At 42.4% G+C, this 21,865-nt stretch overlaps 1 protein-coding gene across 1 annotated transcript in view; it reads left to right on the forward strand.

Annotated features, from left to right (window-relative positions):
* CUBN (cubilin) overlaps positions 1-21,865 on the forward strand; it is a 1,794,835-nt gene that overhangs the window by 551,004 nt on the left and 1,221,966 nt on the right. The window lies entirely within an intron of this gene.

Genomic DNA, 21,865 nt, shown 5'->3' on the forward strand with positions numbered 1-21,865 from the left:
CCCCCAAGGGCCTCTAAGGGCCATTCCCTCACTTACTTATCAGTATTCCTCTTTCCTGTCATGCGCAATCAAACTGCTCCTGTGTTGCTACCGGGATCTGCAGGCTCGTGTGAAAATCGCAGGTCAGAACGTACTGCCGTGACGTTGTGACGTCACCACGCACTCATGGCACGTGATGACGTAACGGCACCGCGCGCACATCCAAAACACGGCCCGAAACGTATTGCGAAAACAATTTCGGCAGCCTTGTGTCATTCTGGGACTTGTAGGTCAGCCACATTCACCTACAATTAAAATATTCATCGTTTTCCCTCTTCTGAGCATGAATTAAGGAACTCCATTTAACTGCACAAAGGTGTTAGCCGTCCCAAAAAATCACCTCAACCTACATTAAGAGCCTCCTGTTATTAGTAAAAATGATGGTCGCTACATCAATTTAGACACAAAACATCTCGATGTCAATAAATTCGAAAAATACTTGCTGGCAAAACAGTACTTGGCAAACAAACTCCATGTTGCAAAGATGGTGAACATGATGTCATCAGGGTGCTTCACAATATTACTCCCATTGGCATTAAATAGTATTGCATCAACTTGGTATTTCATTATCCAAAAGAGGAAAAAAAATGAGCACAACAAATTAAAAAAATACTTGCTGGCAAAACAGTACTTGGCAAACAAATTCCATGTTGCAAAGATGGTGAACATGATGCAATAAGGGTGCTTCACAATATTACTCCCATTGGCATTAAATAGTATTGCATCAACTTGGTATTTCATTATCCAAAAGGGGTAAAAATGAGCACAACAAAGGCAATCACAAATCATGAACACTAAGAAACCCAAAACCCACATGTCAAACATTTTTATTTCCTTCTTAATTATCTAGTTATTATCAAAGGGTAACTCATGATCATTCTACTCAGGTTAGGAAAAGTATTCCTCTTTCCTGCCATGCACGATCAAACTGTTAGGCATTAGTTAGGCATTGTGCCATTCAACTCCTTCATTCAGACCTTTGATATGACTTTTAGACAAAAAAATAATTTTCTGTTCCAGATGCAGTAGTTTCCTGTTAATCACCATCTGTGACTGCCCCTTAATCTATTTCAGAATGCACCACTCATAGTCGTTACATGAATGTTTCATTTCTATAAAATGTTTGACCATAGGCTCTTGTTCCACCTTATTTCTGATACAGTTCCTATGTTCAATCATTCTAGTTCTGCATTTCCTGTTCATTTTGCCAATATATATCCGTTCGCATGGACATACAATCAAATAGATCACATTATTTGTATTACAATTAGTATGTTCATTGATGTTCCACATCCTATCAAGACCCAAATCTACATTCACTGTTTTCTTTGTTTGGGTGCAGATCGAGCAATTGCCACAAGGAAAATGCCCTACTACTGGGGGAAGACCCCACAGATTAGCTTGTTGAGAGGGCTTCTTTTTGATACTCACATCGTTTCTCTTTATCAAATTACGTACAGTGGTACTTTTTTTAAAGGCTACAATAGGACTCCCTACTTCCTTGGTCATGATCTTATTCCAATTTCTTGTTATAATGCCCTTCATTTTGTATGGCAAGTTGCTGAACGTATTTACAAATACCAAAGGCGTCTCTTTTGCCTTTCTTTCTCTCTGAATTTGCTGATCAAGGCGAGATTCCCGATTGTTGTTGGCTGCTTTTTTTTACCAGAGGGGTAGGGTAGCCTCGATGTGCCAACTTGGTAATCAAATTGTTGGCCCCATTTTCATATGATTCATTGGTGCTGCTGTTCTTTTTCAACCGCAAAAATTGCCCAAACGGGAGATTATTCTTCACATGTTGGGCATGATGACTCTTAAAATGCAACAAAGCATTCTTATCGGTGGCTTTAGTATATGGTTGAACAAGGAGTGACCCGTTCTGATGGTATATACAGATATCTAGATAATTTACTTCCTTGTTGCTAATATTACTGGTAAATTTCAGGTATCTGTTTTGTTGATTCAGCCACTGTAAAAAGTGGCCTGCTTCCTCTTCATTCCCTTTCCAAATAACAAATACATCGTCTATATAATGAAGCCAACAGACAATATTATTCTGAAAAGGATTGCGTTCGTTATAAACCACCGTTTCCTCAAACATGTTAACATACAAATTGGCAACATTCAGGGCCATAGCTGAGCCCATTGCTGTCCCTTCAATTTGTTTGTAAAACTGTCCCATAAATTGAAAGAAATTTTCTGTAAGGGCCATCTCTGTACACCATTTGATAAAAGAGTTAGATACCGGATTTTCATCCTCTCTTTTCAGTAAAGTCTCTTCTACTACCTCCAATGTGGCCAATTGTGGTATATTGGTATATAAAGCTAGAATATCTAAGCAAATTAGTAAATTAGCCTCGGGGTCGAAGGTGTTACCCTCTATTCTGTTAATAGCGTCCGTGGTGTCCTTAATATAGCTTCTCATAGCAGGAATGAAAGGTCTCAAATAAAAATCTACAGATTTGGAAAGTGGTTCCAGAAGGGAACTCACACCTGAGACAATAGGTCTACCCGGCGGGTTCTCTAAACTTTTGTGAATTTTAGGTAATGTGTAGAAAATGGTCACCCGACCATTCTCTCTAGTAAGGTATTCACCCTCTTGTTTACTAATCATCTGTTCATCAGCAGCCTTCTGTACCTTGTCTCGAATTATGTTAATAAGATCATTACTGGGAGCTTTATCTATTTTTAGATAATGATTCTCAACTGATAGTAATCTTTCACATTCCTTGATATAGTCGCCCCTATTCAATATTACAATAGCGCCTCCTTTGTCGGCTTGGTGAATAATTATCTTTTCATTAGAGCCCACATTTTTTAAGATCTTCTGTTCTGTTATACTCAAATTGGAATGGTGAGGGATACCTTTAGTTTCCAACTTGGTCACCTCCTCCAAAACCTTTTTTTCAAAAACCTTTGATTCTGCTGAATGTGCATTCATGGGTTCACAAAAAACAGAGGGATTTCTTAAACCACTACAATTATCTTCTTTGTCAAAGGCGTTGTCCATAAAGAAAGAACTCTTTAAGGTGTTCTTTACGTATAAATTCGTTAAATTCAATCCTAAACTCAAAAGGATTGTGAAATTTAGTAAGTACAAAATTCAAGCCCTTATTGAGTACTTCTTCTTCTTTCTCAGTGATCTGGGTATCTGAAAGGTTCACTACCAGTCCCTGTAGCTCCTTGTTTGCATACGTTCTGGTTCCCACTGTCTCTGATCTCCTCCTCTTCCTAAAAAAGATTGTCTTTGGTTGTTACCTCTCTGGCTGTTGTTTCTTGTGCCTCTTCCTCTAAAAGGACGGCCTCCCCCCCTGTTGTTAGGAATATCAGAGTCACCAGATTCGTCAAAATCCGAGGAGCCTCCTCCACTCGAACTATACGATGTGTTCCGGAAACGTCCTCTCCGATTCTGTTTTATATTGGGTCTGTAATTTGTAATCTTTATTGGTATAGCGGAATGCTTTCTCATGGGAGAAGTTCAGAATGTCCTTTTTCATTCTTTTGACTCTTTCAGAGACAGTTTCGTTTTTGAATTCTTGCATCTCTTTTAAGTGTTTATCTAGGCCCTTTTTAAAAGCTTCCACATCAAATTTGCTCTTAATTTTTTCCTCTAAATTTTTCAGATCAATCTCGATTTTTTTAGCTGTTTCTTGTGCTGTTTTGATGATTAGTATTAACCAATCACGGCCACATTTATTAGAAATGTAACTCCATTTTAATTTAAACTCTGGATTGTCTAAGAACAGTCTGGGTTCATTTCTCACAGTAAGACCCTGAGGTAAAGCCTGGTTTTTAACATACTCTAACATGATAATAGCATGTGGTTCTGTGCGGATGAGTCTCTTCCTCATCTGGACTAGTTCATCCCATTGGTCATCTTTGTCAAGTGCTTCCAAATCTTTATTAAAACCTACTATTGGTAAAGATTCTATCAATTTCCGAACATGCTCATCATCATAAGCTAAACACTTCTCAGATTCCATAATGGGATCCCTGTTAAATGCCTCAATGTACACTATGTAAAAAAAGGGGTTAAGGACAAAATCGTGTCACTTGTCACGTCTACCACCGAGACCCTATTGGTCTCCAACAACTCTATTCTCAAAACGGTTCTGAGTCACAGGTAGGGATAAACAGACTTCTTGCTCTGTGAGCATACCCTTTTATATACAAAAAGAAAGTCTGATATTTAAATAGGTGTCACTAAACACTCTTCCCACATCAAAGTGGAATCAATTATCACCAAATTTTATTAAGATTCAATACATTTCATAAAACAATCATAAAAATTATCATAGTACATAAAACATATACATTATGTTAAAACCACACAAGTAGAAGCACCATGGGTGAGTAATGTTGCAATAATTTCTTTAGGATCACACACTGTGTGCACATATCACACTGATTCCTATGCCTCACTGCTAATGGCCTATTTCCTATTAGTGTAATACAAACATCCCGACTTGTACAAGTTTCTGTCGTTGATATACAGTCATGTAGGACATTCTTCTGGGGAAATTGTCTTGTGCCGGAATTAAAATCTTCTTTTATAGGGGAGAACCCTGTTAATCAAAAAATGGACTCCCTATTAGTATCAAATCACAAAGTATCAATCTCTATTGACATGAAACTATACCTTCATCCCTCAAAGGGTAAAAATAGTATGTTTTATTACATACCTCTCTTCCCATTAATATATATTGGGCCTGTTCTGTTATTTACTGCAGATTCCCAATTTCTTCAGGAATTCTTGCGTTTCCTTTTTCCTCTTCTCTATAGTAGTGTACAATTTAGGCAAAATTAGTATAAGGGGATATTACATATTCCCACTTCTATTCACTTGAAACCGGCTTGTCAAATTAAAGGTGGTCAATCTTACCCTATCTCAGGTTTATGATGCAAGATTGAATGCCACTTCATAAATGGCTAAACATCTGAGTCCCATGTCAGTATTCCACAAGGAACTCTCACATGCACGAGTAAGTGCAAAGTTTCCACAATAGAGTGCAGGTGAGAAGCACCTGGTTCCTGTGCCATCTGCTTTCTATGGCTTATCCATAGCTTGCGTCATATCTAGACAGAATTGTGAAGATTAGCCTCTGTCACATCTAGACTGAATTGTGTAGATTGGCATTGCGTCATATCTAGACGGAACTGTAACACTGGCCTGCGTCATATCTAGACAGAATTGTGAAGATTGGCCTCCGTCACAACTAGACAGAGTTGTGAAAATTAGCATTGCGTCATGTCTGGGCAGAGTAGTGAAGATTGGCATTGCATCACATCTAGACAGAACTGTGAAGATTAGTTTGCGTCACATCTAGAGAGAATTGTGGATGTCATCTTGCACCACACCTAGACAGAAATGTGAATGTCAGCTTGCACCACACCTAGACAGGATTGCGAAGATTAGCCTCTGTCACATCTAGACAGAATTGTGAAGATTAGCTTGCGTCACATATAGAGAGAATTGTGAATGTCAGCTTGCACCACACCTAGAGAGGATTGTATAGATTAGTCTCTGTCACATCTAGATAGAATTATGAAGATTAGCTTGCGTTTGGATACTAACTCTGGGTAGTGTTCAAATGTGGCCGTGTCACATGGTTTTTCGCTTGTCATTTGGCCTGTGAATGGTGAAGATAATCTTGCATCACATCTAGATAGAATTGTGAGGATAGCATTGCGTCACATCTAGACAGAATTGTGGAGATTAACATGACTTGCATCTAGATAGAATTGTGAAGATAACCTTGCATCACATCTAGATAGAATTGAGGAGATTAGCATGACTTGTATCTAGATAGAATTTTTGGAAATTAGCATGCGTCACATCTAGATAGGACTGTGAAGATAATCTTGCGTCACACCTAGATAGAATTTTGGAGATTAGCATGCATCAAATCAAGATAGAATTTGAGAAATAGCACGCGTCACATCTAGATAGAACTGTGAAGATTAGCATGAGTCCCATCTAGATAGAATTGGGAAGTTTAGCATGTGCCACATCTAGATAGTGATTCCATTAACCAACTCTACTAAAATACAATAAATCTCACCCTTCTGCATACACCTCTCATACTCAAACCAAACACAACCATTCCTCCCTGCACAACAAACCGCCCACACTTCAATACACTGCAACAACAAAATAAACCACACATCAGCTCGCACAACAACACAAGACGGCAACCAACCTAAAGGTACACTTAAACTCAGTGAATGGTGCCAACCAAACTTATGCTGCCAACAACACATCACAGCTCTCTTGCTCTTACCGTGCTCTGTCCTACTAACCCACCCCACCCTCTTTCCCTTTCAGATCTGCCAGAGCGCAAGAGGACCACTCTGGTGGTGATAGTGGCAGTATAAATATCCTTTAACATAACATAACATAACACAATTCCAATAGGGAATTATTGCATATACCTCCATTAGAGGAGGCAGCCGGGCTGTTGGCCGGGTTGAGATCTATCTTTGAGTTATCCTTTGACATAGGTTGCAGCAAGAAATATGCTGTGATTTTTTTCTTTAGATGAGCCCAAGTTCGAGCTTTGTTTATGGCACTTGTTAGTCAGATTTGGGGTCATGTTAGCGTCAACAGAATTCCTCACTTTTGCACTTCATCGGTTATACATTGGTTTATTAAAGTCCATCAAAGGATTTTATACTTTAAAATGACAGCATGCAACAAACTGTCCCCTGGTGTTTAAGGGGGAATGAGGAATGAGTCATCCGCTTACTGCAAGCTGCCGGTCCGTTGGACTGCAGGACTGCACTTCTGCTCACACTTCACACATGAAATTAGTAATATGTATTGTTTCAAGAACCGTTTTTATTCCAACAGTACTACATACTATGCAGAATTACCGCAGTGGGCATGTCCATGAGTCGGGGGGCCATGTCCTGTAAACTCCTCTGTAGCTTTTTTGATGAACATACTCTGCTTTCTGAAGATGAGTATTTCAAAATACATGGGTAAGGTTAGCGGTATGCAGCTAGACATGCAAAGGAAAGTCCCACCACCCTAGTTGGTTGGATTTATATCCCCTTCAGCAACCATCCGGAATGTTTCATGAAATGGATAACCATCCACTTGAAATGAACAGGAGACAAGGGAAATCATGTCAGGATTGTTTTATTTCTCTCTGAGGTCCCATGCCCCTCTTCTATGGATACCTGCAAAGCATGATGGGACAACATTTGCCCAGTTTTGATGCTTCCTATCCTGAAAACATGAGCTCTGGACTCCTGTGGATGAAGCCAGAGAAATTGGTATACTTAAACATGAACTATTCTTCCAATGTTGATATATCCCTCTCGACTATTACTTCTCTTAATAATGCCTGCCCTGCCTGTCTCTTACCTCACCCTCCATGTTGTTAGAATGGGTGTCCTACAAGCAACCGTTCTGCTATCTACACGACATTGCTCTTGTCTGTCTGTTTTTTATGCCTTTCATACTGCTCCTTCATGTGCAGCCAGGCCACCATAAATGGCATAATGGCGCTATTCAAGGCCACTTCTTTACTTGTCCAACTTGCGTGCAACTGAATCTGCTCTTCACGCTGCCACTACTTTTCTCTCTTCTTCCATTGGTTTAAGCTGCTTTTCTCTCCTTATTATACTTGACCTTTTGGCAGTGGTCAATGGGGCCGATGGCTCTAATTTCTATTCTGTCTAATGCACTCTGCTATTTCTTGGCATTCCCAATTGAACATTCACCTTATTTATGATTCCCTTAGCATCGCACGTATTCTGTCAATCATCCTCACATCTTCCTCTTCCGTCAATATGATGTTCCATGGCAGGTCCTCAACTCTATTTGTCATATCACTCCCTTGCCTACTTTTATCTCTTTGCTTGCACTCGCCACTCATTTCTATGTGGATGATTCTCAGATATGTGCCTTCTCTCATCATGTTCTACTCACGGACATAATATTGTTACCTCATGCCTAGATTCTGTTCATCGCAGGATGCCATCCTCTTTACGCCATCCCCAATTCTAATAGAAATTAAAATATCTTTAGTCCTTGCTGTCTCTTATTAGGCCTGTTCTGCCCGCTTTTATTATATTCTTCTAACTCATTTATATTACCGCCTCCCATCTTCACTTACCTTTTCCACTCGAATTCTCCCATTCTCCAAAATCTGAACATGTTTCCTTTACACCATCTATGAATTCACCACATCTTGCCTTTCCATCAAGTTATTGGTCACACTCTCGTTATTTCCTACCAATGTTCTTGTTGGACTCACCTTCTTGTTCTGCTTGTATTCCATTGGCTTGGCAGTATTTGCTTAGCTCAGAAACATGGCAGCTTTTTCCTCCTACATCATGTCTTTATTCTTTAGATACTTTCTTACACTGTCCAATGTTTTTCCTTTCAGCTTCGCTGTCTTTGTAATCTCAAGTTTTTTTTTAATGCATTCATCTTCTTCCCCTCAGTGCACTTTATTTTCCTGCCTTTACACTTTGTTCTGCCTCTCAACATATTCTGGTTCCCCCACCTATTTCATCTCAAGTTGCTCCCAAGGTTTGGAATAGGTTGGCCCTGTCTATTCGGGTCGGGGACATCCTATCATGTATGATGTTACTGCAGCTCTTCTCGAGGCAGCGCTCTCTCCAGGGCGCTGCTGTTCCTTGGTCCCACCCGCACCAATCCTACTCCAAGCTTGTCAGCTCAGGAGGCCAGGCTCACCCTCCTTTACGCCTCTCAACTCCCCAGGCTATTCCTGTGCACCTCTTCTGGATCACAGATCCTGTTGTCGGTCAGGCCCACTGTGCCCTGTAACGAAGGGGAAGTCGTTATCCCCCTTTTTCCTGCCTCATGCTTTTCCCTCTCATGGTGGACTCCCAAATGACTTCTGCTATTTTCCCAATTTTTCCACAAAGTCGACCCCCTGTCACCCCTGTTATATTTATATCCGCCCTTCTTTTCTTGTATTTTATCCCTACATATCACCCTACTGCTATCTATCCTTCCCTCAGGAACCCATTCCCCGGCATGGATGAGATAAGGCAAGGGCGACAACATGTCTATTCAGTCTGCTCTTATCCCTTCTCTGCATACTCTCGTCTCTTTTTTCTTAATTTCCTTCATTCTCTGTACTGCATTTTTAAATGCTTCACAGCTTGCTGGTGAAAGTAATATATACATTCAAGAGCATGCAGTAAAATAACATAATTGAAATGAGCTGGCTCCAACTGTGACGTCATGCCATCCTCAAGGGCGTGAAAGCCTTAGCTTTTTTCATTTTAAATGATAAAATGAATCGGGTAATTCTGTCACTGAAAGGGATGTCTGTTAATCAAATCCCCCTTTCATAGAAGTTCCAGGCCGAAATGATGTGCATATGTGCATTGTGTGACAGGGTCAGGGACCTGATCCTGTCAAAAGGGGATGGGTACCCCTCACAACCTGGGGCAGGAGGCCTACATGGGTACTTGCCAGAGCCAGTCCTGCACCAGAGGCAGGGCATGGGAGGGCTCCAGTCCCTGTCCCTTCGAAATGTACCTGGTAAAATGATCACAGTTCCTCTTCTTCTTGCCTCATACCTGTTATACACAATGCTGGGCGGTGTTCCTTTTCTTTCTCACTAGGACCCCACATATCAGGATTGCTAGTGGTGGAAACCCGAACCAGCTTATTGGAGAGAGAGGAGGCAACACACAGAACATCAGAGGAGTGCTGCATACATCAAACCAGCAACCCAGAGACACTCTGCTTCAGTCGAAAACAAACTTTGTAATTGACTACACTGTTGGCACACCCTCTTTGCCAACAGCCAGTGGACCCACTTATGAAAAGGTGGAAGGGCTTAAAGCCTATTATATGTCTTCTTATGCCTGTAAACTGGCCCCTGAGAAAAGGGAAGACTGTGACTGCCCCAGGAAACCAGCTGAATTGGGGAACCAATGGAAGCAAAAGGGGAAGGATAAAAAGGGGTAGAAGGTTCAAGGTAGTGTGGGTTGATCGGGGTAGGTCAAAGGAGGAGAAGGCGGACCAACAGTTCAGGCGGAGCAAGGAGGGGGCTGAGGAGCATGGACGAAGGTAACATATAGCGGGTATAAGGTGAGGTATTGGTTGGTGAGTGAAAGTAGTATCTGGGACTGAGAGTGCATGCAAGGTGAGTGAGTGAGGCTAAAGGAGAGTGTAGTGGTGTAAGAGGGAAGGTAGAAGGAAGGTGACTGCGGGAGAAGTTGAGATTGGAGTATACTCTTGCAGAGAGGGGAAGTAGTAGGGGGAGAGTACTAATGTGTGAGTGAGAGCAGTGGACAGCAAAGGGGAGGATATACATGAGAAGTAGAGGTGAGAGAGACACCATCAGAGGGACAGACGAGGCAGAAATACAGAGAGAGAGAGAGAGAGAGAGAGAGAGAGACAATCAGAGAGAGAGAGAGAGGGAGAGAGAGAGACGGTGGGAGGAGGAACCAAGAAGAGAGTAGGGGCAAGGAAAGGAGACAGGGAAAATTAGTGTGAGGAATAGAGGAGCGAGCGTGAGAGAGAAGGATAAGAGGACCCGCGGTAATTGATAGTGACCTATTTCAATCAGGGAGTCATTGTTAGATTTGTGGGACCCCTGGATAGGATCCACCTAGGAATTTCCGGTTCTATGTGATTACAGAGAGTGCTTTTTCAGTGAAAACAATAATAACAGTCCCCTCAATAACAGCCCCCCAAACCCCTGTTTTTTCTCTATGTGCATAAACCAACCCCCCAACCCCATTCCCACCTGTTTTACCCCCTGACCCAACCCCATATCTATTTTCCCACCCTTTTTACCCCCTTACCCAACCTCCATATCTATTTTGTAAAATGTTCAATGTTTTTTTCTTTGTTTTTGTTTCTCTGTTATAGCATTCTCTGTAATTGAATCCTATATTATCATTGGATACCGGAATTCCCTAAGTGAGTCTGCTAGATGATGCATTTACCTTCATGTTATCATCAGCGGGTAGTCAGGGTTACTGACCTCAAATAGCCTACTTGGAGTTTAGGGGCATCTGCCTAGGGAGGGAAGGCCCATAGGAGTTGAGAGAAAGAGAGAAGGCCCTTAGACAAGCCCTTCTCTGGAATTTCAATAAGAAACCCTTGAACTGTTTTTTTTTAAACTTGTGTTTTAGAGGTCATCTATCACACTTGTTGAAACCATTCTTCTGACATCTAAAGTGTTAGCCCTGCAGGTTGAAAGGTCTCCTGTGCATTCCTGACAGCTGCTGGTAAACAGAATGTCTGCAGGCAAATGTGGCATTATAACTGTCTGCACCTCTGATCTCAATTCAAATGATTGGGTAATCTAGCTAGTCTGGTGGCACGGACATCTCAATTATAAGCCATGCATAGTTTTCCATGTTGACTGCTACTATCACACAATTATACAACCACAGCAATTTTATATAATTCTAGAGTCCGCTCTGTAAGAAGGGCATACTATGAAAGGACTTATGTGAAGTGGTGTCTAGTTTGACTGTCTCCACTACAGCCATGTGGAACAATAGCCAGGCCCCTTTGATTTTGCAACAGGAAATACAACACCCTCCTATCAGGACACAGGGACTTCCTCAAGGCCTTCCCTTGGAACAGTGCTTGAAATGCAGACACTGAAATAACACACCCAGCCTCACAATGGGGTGCTGACCACTGGAGTCCTTTTGAAGCTAGCATGCATTGGAATGGGGTGCAGCCAAAGAAGCCAGAGTGGGAAGGCAGGCATGGAGAAAGCTTCCACGATCTATCATGCTTTCTGTTAGGGGTCCCTTCCTTTTCCTGACGACTCAATTTCCTGCAAGCAAGGTACTCTGCGCGTGATGTCATTAAGCAAAGAGCACTTGTTACAGCAATGGGTATTGACCCCTTGCAGCAGGCTTGCTTTGGACCAATCCCCTGTGGTATTTTCCTATTAGAAGGAGAGGGGCATTCCTCATCCTTTGATTCCTTCCTAGAGTCTAAGAAGAACAGGAAGAATACATGTTTGGACCTCTGTTGGGAGTGCAGTTTTTTCCTAAATCCTCTGATAGGGAGGTGAAGACAGAAGGCATCCACGACAGAGGAAAGCTCTGTTCCCTAACCATCCCCTGGGAACAGTGGGGGTGAACTGCTGTCGACCAAGGGCTTACTGTGGTTGTACTGGAACTGAAACCTTGCCACTGGATGTGAAGGAACACCTATAAGTGCCAGCCAAGCTCACTGGAGTGGGGGTGCAAAAGAAGGCCTCACCTTGTCCTGGAAACCCTGGATTGATGCTCAGAGCAATTCAGAGGTCCAAGAGCAGCTTGTATCCTTTTTTACCTCCTCAAGCCATCCACTAGCTGTTCAACCTTACACAATGCCCTTTGAGCTGCCACAGCATTTACAAAGTTGCTTTTGAAAGTCTACAAACTTTGAGCTGCTTACATGTTTCTTCAAGTCATGTTGGCACCATCGCACACCAGTGAAGATCATCTACGCCTCTACTCAAGCACCTGTCACAAGTCTAGGCGGAGAGCACAGGGCAGAGGCTATCTCTCACTGTATGCAAGCAGAGTAAGGGAGATTCTGGAGACAATGTTAGCATATAACAGATTAAAGGTACATACCAAGCTGTTAGTTGAACGGGTATTCACAGGAACTGCAGGAGCAGGCTGTAAACAAAGAGACAGAGAAAAGGCAAAGACAAGCAAGTACACTGGGCAACAGGGATTGATCAGAAATAAGGGTGTACTGGAATATGATAAGGGGTCTCCAGTGATTAAAGAAAGCCCTTGGGATAGGTAACAGCAGATTACTCTTAACAACAGTCATACAGCAACGTCATGACTTAGGCATGCAGAGGAAACTGTTGTACTCAGTGCAAGGGTAAACCTGAAGGACCATATACTGAGGCAGGTACGACTCAATGGACTAGGTGAAGGCAACAGAAGTCTTCCCTTATCTGATCTGAACGGAGACCAACCCAGGGTCACACTGTAAAGCAGATTCAAGTGGAGACACCACAGTGGACCAAGATGTATACAAGTAGAAAGCAGCGTTGAAAGAAATAACCAGGTAGAGGACAGGATAGGATATCAGAAGCTAGAACAGGCAGGTTGCAAGGCAAGGATCCCAGAGGAACAGGGCAGAAGGCAGAGGAGTGTGGCAAGACTGCCAGGCAGGAAGCCCAGAGGAGCAGGGCGGAAGGCAGCGGATTGTGGCAAAGCTGTCATGCAGGAGCCCAGAGGAGCACGGCGGAAGGCACCAGAGTGTGGCAGAGCTGCCAGGTTGGAGTCCAGAGGAGCAGGGCGGAAGGCAGCGAAGTGCGGCAAAGCCGTCTGGTGGGAGCCCAGAGGGGCAGGGCAGAAGGCAGCAGAGTGTGGCAAAGCCACCAGGTGGGAGCCCAGAGGAGCAGGGCAGAAGGCTGCAGCAGACTGGAGAGGGAGCTGCAAGCATCAACAACAACAAGAATCAAAGGCCAAAAGAGGATTTCCAGGAAAGGTCAAAAACTGGTAACAGGAGCACCAGCACACACTCCTAGTGGAAGCAGTTGACTGACAACTGCTTCTGTTCAAAGTGAGCTTATAAAGGCCCTCCCAGCCAGCATGCCAGCAGGGTGGAAATGATTGCAGACTCTGGCAACTGTGTTCAATTAAGCCCAGCCCTGGCTTCAGTAGCCTGCCGCAGTGGTTTCTAATCAAGTGCTCTCCAGCTCTCTGCAGCGTAGCCTACAGTAGCTTGGAACAGGTGAGTGCAATCAGGCCCTCTGCAGCTCTTAGTAGCTTGCTGCAAACAAATGTATTTAGTATGCCTCCTCCAGCCTTCTGCCTTTTGGACAGCATACATGTCCCAGAATGCATCTACTGGTTTAACCCAAAAGCCGGAATGGAACATGCAATTAGATTAGTCCAAAACTGCAGCTGTAAAACAAGGAAATAAAGGCAGAGACGCATGTAGCGGTGCTGGGTGGCAGGCGAGTAGGATTGTGACAGCACCAGCTCACCGCTGTGGAAGCATATGGCTTGTCACATCTGGAGCATAGCACTGACCCAACAGAAGCTTGTCTCGACCTTACGCAACCTCTGACTCAACTCACTGGAAGTCATTTTCCACTTGCTGACACCTCCCAGGGGAAGCATTGTTTCAACCCGACTCCATCACTGATTTAAACCTGTTGGGATCTATCGGTTTTCACCGTCTCAACTTCCATCTCGATCCACATAGAGCCTCTTTTCGATACTGACTCAATGTTAACTCACTGCTAGTTCAATGCAATCTCAACAATGTCTCAAACAAAGGAAACTGCACAGACGCCCGGTCTGATGCTGTTCAGCGCCCTATATTCACTATTTTCTTACAAGACATCGTCTTGAATATTGACATTTTGCCAATTGAGTACATGAACACTCCTGCTCATCGGCCCACAGTGCTATTCTACAAGAGCTTTTATTTATCTGTTTCTTTACAGGGCTGGGTTTTTGCTTGGGATTTGGTTGCCTATATTTTATAAAAGCTTGATTGTTTTTCTCCTGAAGATATAGCCTGCTCTCAGCCTCATCTACCACATTAAGCAAAGGTGGTATACCATTCTGGTTGTGCTACTTTCACCTTTAAGATTGGGATTGCGGCTGGTTTAGTAGTAGGTGGGGCTGAGTAGGCTGTTTAGTCAATACTCATCCCTGTTCTCCTTCAGAGCAGTAGTCATTTCATCACAACAGCTGTCTGCAGGAGGCTTGCCTATCGGAGAAACCCCTTTTGTGTGCAATGTGCTTAATTAACAATGCTCTGAGGAAACACAGGAATCCCCCTAAGTGGGGAATTCTAAAGGAAGTGTCACCATTTTTCAAGAAAATCACAGTCAAGGTGATCCGAAAGAATTGGATTGTGATAATAAAAAAAATATTCTTTATCAACCGTCGTACCTTGATTTGACAAAATATAAAGATACACTTGGAGTGTTTGTATCAGTCTTAATAAAGATAGCTGCAAATGGGAAATAGTATACAGTATTTATCTAAGCTGGCTTTCATCCTGGTAGCAGGTGTAGATGTTTTATTAAAAATGAAATGGCACAATATGTCCATATCAATATCAAATCAAAATATGTTTATTTTAGACAGCAGGGTCAACAACCTCATAACATATTATTTTCTTGTATTTTTTATTGTGCATTTAGTCACAAACAAAGGAAAATACCCTTTTTACACATTACATCATATTTATGAAGTATACAAGAATTTTGAATAGTAAAATAATTGTACAAAAAACAAAATCATGTTCAATTAACCAGAGAGAATGAATACAGAGGATATAAAAAAAAAATCTAATGTAACACAGAATTTAAGAATTGATGCAAAGTAATATGAATCAAAACAAATTAATAAGCAACCACATAACTCAAGTTCGAAAGACAGGCTGAAAATGCGACATCAACATTTCATAGCAATTGTCATGAATTCATCTTTATAGAATTCAATTCATTTAGAAGTTTTAACAGTGCAATTGACAGTGCAATTTCTTTTCCAGCCGATAACCTTTGCCAAAAAACTTGTGTGGTAATGCGTATGTTTGCCTCAATGCTAAAGTGGCATAACATATTAAATCACAATCAAAGTTTACATATTTACATTTCACAGTTCAGATTAAAAAATGCCTCCATTTTAAAATCCCAACTAAAAGGGAAACTGCTGCAGTTCTTAGTTCCGGGCATCTTACCATGGGAAACCGCAAATTTTTCCTAGGAGCAGAGCATAAAAGGCAAAAAATGCAAATGTCAAATATTCTCTTCTGTAATTGCAACAGTCACTTGTGACCAGGCTCCAGCAGGATCTGGAAGAGGTCAAAAGGAGGGTCCCCGAAAGCAGACATAGGTACAGGAAATTAACATGAAATGGTTCAGTGGAGTAACTTTGCTGAAAATGTTGGGGGAGGGCATGACAGCTAAATGAATGGGGCCCCTGCCAAATGAGTGGGACAAAATGGTGTGCCACAAAGGTTGGGGGGGACAAACGCCCTTGACCCTCTTAAAATTGCACCCATGCATCTTCGGGATCTTCGAGCTGCATGTGACTGTTTAGTGTTAAATACTCCTCTGCAAGACTGCATTCCATGCAAATATGCATTCACCCTGAATGCAGCTGACCACTCCTCATGGAGCAATTTCGCAATCCTTTCAATACCTTCAATTACACAAAAACAAGCAAATTAAGCTTTTATATCATGTAACATGCCAGAGACCGCTTCTAAGCGCAGGACCAGGCTTCAAATCTGTGACACTCTACGATGTTTTACCTCCTACAATGTTTTGCTTCCGAGACAAACGCATTGCCCCTGAGCTTTCCCACATACACTCAAGCAGTACATTTCTAGCTGTGCTCCTAATTGCCCTTAGCCAGGTGGACACTTGGCACCCGGTGTAGTGAAAACATCCCTCAGTGCTTATAATGAAATAATGCTGGAGAACGCCATATCTTTAGCCAGTATAATAACGTTTTGCTCAATTCCATGCACGGTAAGGAGTTGAGGGTACTTATCTGTAGCAACAGAAGACACATTTTTGCTGTGCTCGTTCTCATAGAGGGGAGCCCATGACTAATTTTTGATTTTTTGAAGGGCCTTAGGTTTAGTCACCCTGAGCTTCCCAGGGTCATGCAGACGTGGACTGCCTGCTCACTGTGCTCAAAGAGGCACAGCTCCACCTCACAGATGAGGCCCAACAAGGCTGAAACACGTGTATGGGGTTGCTGTTGGTACTCTTGTTCAGGAGGGAATTGCCATAGCATTTCGGTGCTGGACTGCCCATGTGGGCGGGAAAAAGACTGATATGCAAATGGATATTTCCCATCTGTGAAAGGTACAATGAACTAAAGTGTGGCTGCAGACTTTTGAGTGGGTACCTTCCCAAAGAATAGGCAATTTTTGCTGTGTTCATTCTCATAGAGGTGTGACCATCACTAATGTTTGATATTAACTAAAGAGTTGTCTGTAATGGCTAAACACAAAATATTACTGCTGCCCACAATTCTGAGCCATAGAGAGCTGACAGTGTGAGCTGAATAACTCCCAAAGACTACTAATTTTGTCAGATAAGGATTAGTGACATAAAAAGATTTGCCCGTTTGCCCCCGCTGTATATCTGTTCTGTTGTTGCCTCTGAAAAGTGCTCTGTTATTCAGCAGTACTGTTGTATACCTCTGTAAAGAGCTCTATTGCTTCTCGAAGCTAGGTCCGCGCTTAATAAATATAATAATAATACTAACAATAATAATAATAACAATAATATATTGCCTAGGGGGGGGGAACCAGTCTACTCAGAGTAAAGTCTGTGTCATTTTAAATGTTCTTTTACAGCATAAAGGCAGGGCTGACGGACAAGGTGTTAACCTATCCATCATCTTAGTGAAAATGTGCAATTAAAATGCACAATTTTCCCTAAAAATCTCCGAGGGAGAACATGCCTTCTTCCCTCTGCAGGTTTTCCTTGGGATATGCCCCACTGCATCAGCTTCAGGCCCGACTTGTTGAATAATTCTTGCTATGCCCCTGCACATGGTACAGCCCCAGAATATGTCCTAGATGCAGTGTCCAGAAGAAATGGCTGCAGTGTGCTCTGCTAACACAACATTCAAGTTATACTACAATCTGTGGCCCCACTTAATTCAGTGCTCTTCCTGGCATGAAGTGTGGACAGGGAACCTAGGCCTCTACCTGTATGCATTCTGCATAATAATAATAATGAATTTCTTATATAGCGCTACACATCCATAGGTCTCAGAGCGCTCAAATAACACTTAGTGGTATGCTTTTTATCGACCTCAGAGGGATGAAAGGCTGAGTTGATCCTGCCGGGATTTGAACCTGCCACAGCAGACTGCACACAGATATCAGGGGCGAGCGCTTAGCTCACTGAGCTATCTGACCAGCTAGAGTATGCGGCAGGAATGTTCTCTGTGCCTTCCTCACAAGGAGTGACAATGACCCATGGGAAGCACTTGCCAGTAAAGCTGCCTTGCAGACCATGACCGCAGATGGCACACTGTCCTAAGTGTGAAGACATGGTCCTAAAACATGGCAGAAATTAAGTAAGCACTTGTCATGGAAGAGACTCGCAGAGGCGGTGCTAGGGGGGCTAGGGGGGCGATAGCCTCTGGCCTTTTGGTTGTAGCCCTGGATAGAATCTCAGGAGGTACAACCAAAAGACTAGCTAGCCCCCAGTCACGACAGTTCCAACATTAGCGTAGCCCCGGGTCTTTTCCAGACCTAGCAACACCCCTGGTAGAGAATGTTCCTAAAGGTTATTGCATTCCACTGAAGATGTTTCATAAACGTATACATGTAATGGAACATCTCAGTGACTCCCCCGTTCGTGTGCTAATGTGTGCGTATGTTGTGGGATTCACCTACATTATAAATATGTTATGTTAGAGATTCTTGTACCGCGCACTGTTGGCACCTGCGTGGTCTCTTGGCGCGCTCGCGGATCTGCAATGCAAGGAGGGTGGAAGTGTTTGTTAGTCGGATTGAGGGGGAGAAGAGCAAGAGAAAAGAAGCTCTATGGCTAGTATGTCCAGCAAATGAAAAGGCCACTTCGATTTTTATAAAACCCATCCCCTTTTTTTTGTAAATAAGAGCCTCTTTTTCTGTTCATTTTTGAGCCGTGATATAACCATTGGGCAATGGTGTAATTAGAACGATTGACATTTCAGGCGGTTTAGGGCCGCCGGAAGTGCAGTGTTTCCCGCGTGAACACCGTGTTCAGCTCCTGCACATTGGCTCTGCAAGATAACCAACCGCCTGTGCAATCTCTTCTGAATCTGCTCACGGAGGGACATTGCGCTGGAGGCCTGCAGATACCAGCTTGCTCTGCTGTATAATTGGCGGCGTCAATCGCTGATTGCTCTCCCTAAAGTCAGGCACAGGTGGCTTTCCTAGCAGGACTGCCTTTCCAGAAAGGCCACTCTCCAAGTCATTTCAAAGCAAAGAGAGGCTCACCGTTTCATTTACCACGTCCACGATGTGAGGAAGGATGCACCGGAGTACTACCACTTTCCAGCACCACTGAGCTCCGAGTGCGGAGGGGAAGAGTAGGCATTACTTCCAGCATATACCTGAAGGTCAAGCCTCCACTTCACCTCCAAAAATCGGTGGATTTACTGCAGTGGGATTATTGCTTTCAGTAAATCTGCACAAGTCTCTGTGGAGTTCTATAGACTCCAAAAATAAATGGGGATTAACTTGCTGCTACTCCCCCCCCTCATAATCCGGCTGTGATTCCTCCGGACTGAGTGTAACAGTGTTCAAGTTTGGCAGCAGTTACGCAAAATTGCTTAACTACTGCCATGCTCTTAATGAAGCACTAAGTGCTGTAAATCGGAGGTGAACCCCCAAATGCCTTCTGCCCTCCAAAGGTAGGTGCAGTAAGAGACTGTAGACTCCTGCAGGAAGAGGGAGAGCTGTCCAGCTTCCAGAGAAGGGGGGGCTCCACATGTGCAAATGCTGTCAATGCGCTAAGGGCTTTGATAACAGTATTTGTCGATAGTCAGCCTGCCCACTATTTTTGAGATATGTCTGATGGACACCAAAAGGTTGAATCTAATCAGAGACTTCACCCACCTACTTGCATGGCGTAGAAGATTAGTGCTAGGTTAATATTGTGTTTGCGAAAAATAGGTGGTATCCCGAGAGGACACTAGTTAAGTCTAGTGTATTTAATACTATTATTAAAGGAAAGGTCGAGTCATGGGGCTATTGCAGTATCTTGATAGGTAGAGCGTATAGTGAAACTCAATATGTATAAAAATAAAATTTATTAAGACAATGACATATCATTCTTAAAAAATGTCATTGAATCATTAAATCAAACACCAACTTTCAATAATCAAAGTGCATATGTGCAAACTCAATAAGTCAATATATTATTTCTGTTGTGGGCATACAGAAAACAATTATCTGTGGATTTTTTAGATGATTAAGAATGTTTGCTAAAGATCCCTTCCTGTCCTGAGAGATGATCCTGGTAGAAACAATAATTCTAGGTCGCATAGGGCATTCTATAACCATCTACTCAAGAATCACAAAGAATTAAACAAAGAAGCATTGCAAGACCGGTTCCCACCTTCTAACATTACAAAAGGTCAGTTTGATCGCAAGTTCTTCTCCTAAACTGGTGGTGGCAACAGGCGGCATGGGGATACACTCTGGTGTTTTTGTGGGTGGTGCAACCGCTGACTCCCGCTGGAGGGATATTCATGTGTGTGTACACTAGCAATAATGTTTCTTGAACAGTATCCGAGATGGGTTAAATCAACAGATAAACACCAAATATAAAATGATAGTGTTTGCTGTTAAAATAAATTCAAAATGTGTGCTGGAAGACTATGCTTCCATACTTCCAGATCATAAATACAAGTAGAATTGTTATTTTGTAATGCAGAAGGCCAAGAAGCATGCCACTCCTTGATTGAGACATATTTAGTTAATACAGAACATTAGCGATCAAATATCATCCCCATGAAGAATGTTCCACAATAATTTAGGAACAGAAACATGTTGGGCATAGAACCTGCAAGCAATCAGTAGTTGCAGTGTTCTGGTCGCGGTTGGAATGTGTTGGGTCTTTTCCCAAAAGACTGTATTGTAGCATTTTCATCTATTACATTGTTTTGTTGCTTTTGTTATTAAGTAGTTTGTGATATATTTGAGGTTCAATTATTTTCTAAATTGACACTTGGTGATGGATTATTGGTGCCATTGCAAATCTTATAATTTATTATAAGTGTGTTTTTTGTCATCGTTGTGAGTGGCTATCCTTGGTTGAGGTTCATGTAGTATATTTTCTATTACATGTGCACACAACTGTGTGTCATTGAGCATGTGTATGCATTTGTATACATTTGTTAATGATGAATTATATATTTTGAATACAATTTGTAATATATATTTTGCAGATCAATTGTCTGGAAGTGATTTATTATATGTAGAACATAATAATCCACAGGACAGCACTAACATGTTATGTATGTTGTTTAGATACCCAATCTGTCCTTTCCTGTCTAAACCGGGGTCCTCTCACAAGTTTGTGCCTAAGCATATATACCCATTGAACAGATTATTGATGTGAAATATTGTTCATGTATGTCTAATGTTTGTTGGACCGTTTTCTATGATTAGCACTTTCTTTACATGCACCCCTGCAGCCCTTGAGGGGTCCCTGAGTATTTACGCTGGCTCAGCTCAAGCCTTATCGGTGCCGTTTGGTGGCTGAAATCTCTGGGGCCCCACACAACCCACACATTTGCAGGGGGCTCCCATCATAATGAGTAGCGGCACTGATTTGAATGGTGATAATAGGACAGTCAATGAAGCTTCTCGGGACACAGTCAATGTGTCATTCCTATTGCTTAGTCAGATAAGCGCTTGCTGCTGAGATCGGTGTCCTAACTGCCGATCACAGGTTCAATCCCTTGCAACGCTGGTCATTGGGCCGGATTTTCATGGATCCGAGATCTGGCAAAATATGTCTCCTTGGAGCTCACATTCGGGAAAACAATATACTGCCCTTCAGGGGTTTTAATGATTTTAATGGTCGAGCAACTTATCCACTAGACCACTTGAACGTCTAGTCAGGGTACATATGAAATGCTCCTTATGATTGCATTATGCAGGAAATATTTAAGCAAGCCTGGTATGTTTGAGAGGTGTGCACCTTTTATGCTTTGTTTGCAACATCATAGGAAATACTCATCTCCTCCGTTATTTTTCAGGTGTTAATTATTAATCTCCTGAAATGTAAATATTTATTTATGGCGGCTTAGAAAAAGTGTCTCCTTGGTGCGATCCCACAGTAAAGAATTTCCATTTCCAGCACTG

The sequence above is a fragment of the Ambystoma mexicanum genome, chromosome 2q (assembly GCF_040938575.1).
Source record: "Ambystoma mexicanum isolate Mex_15411 chromosome 2q, UKY_AmexF1_1, whole genome shotgun sequence".
Classification (NCBI taxonomy): domain Eukaryota; kingdom Metazoa; phylum Chordata; class Amphibia; order Caudata; family Ambystomatidae; genus Ambystoma; species Ambystoma mexicanum.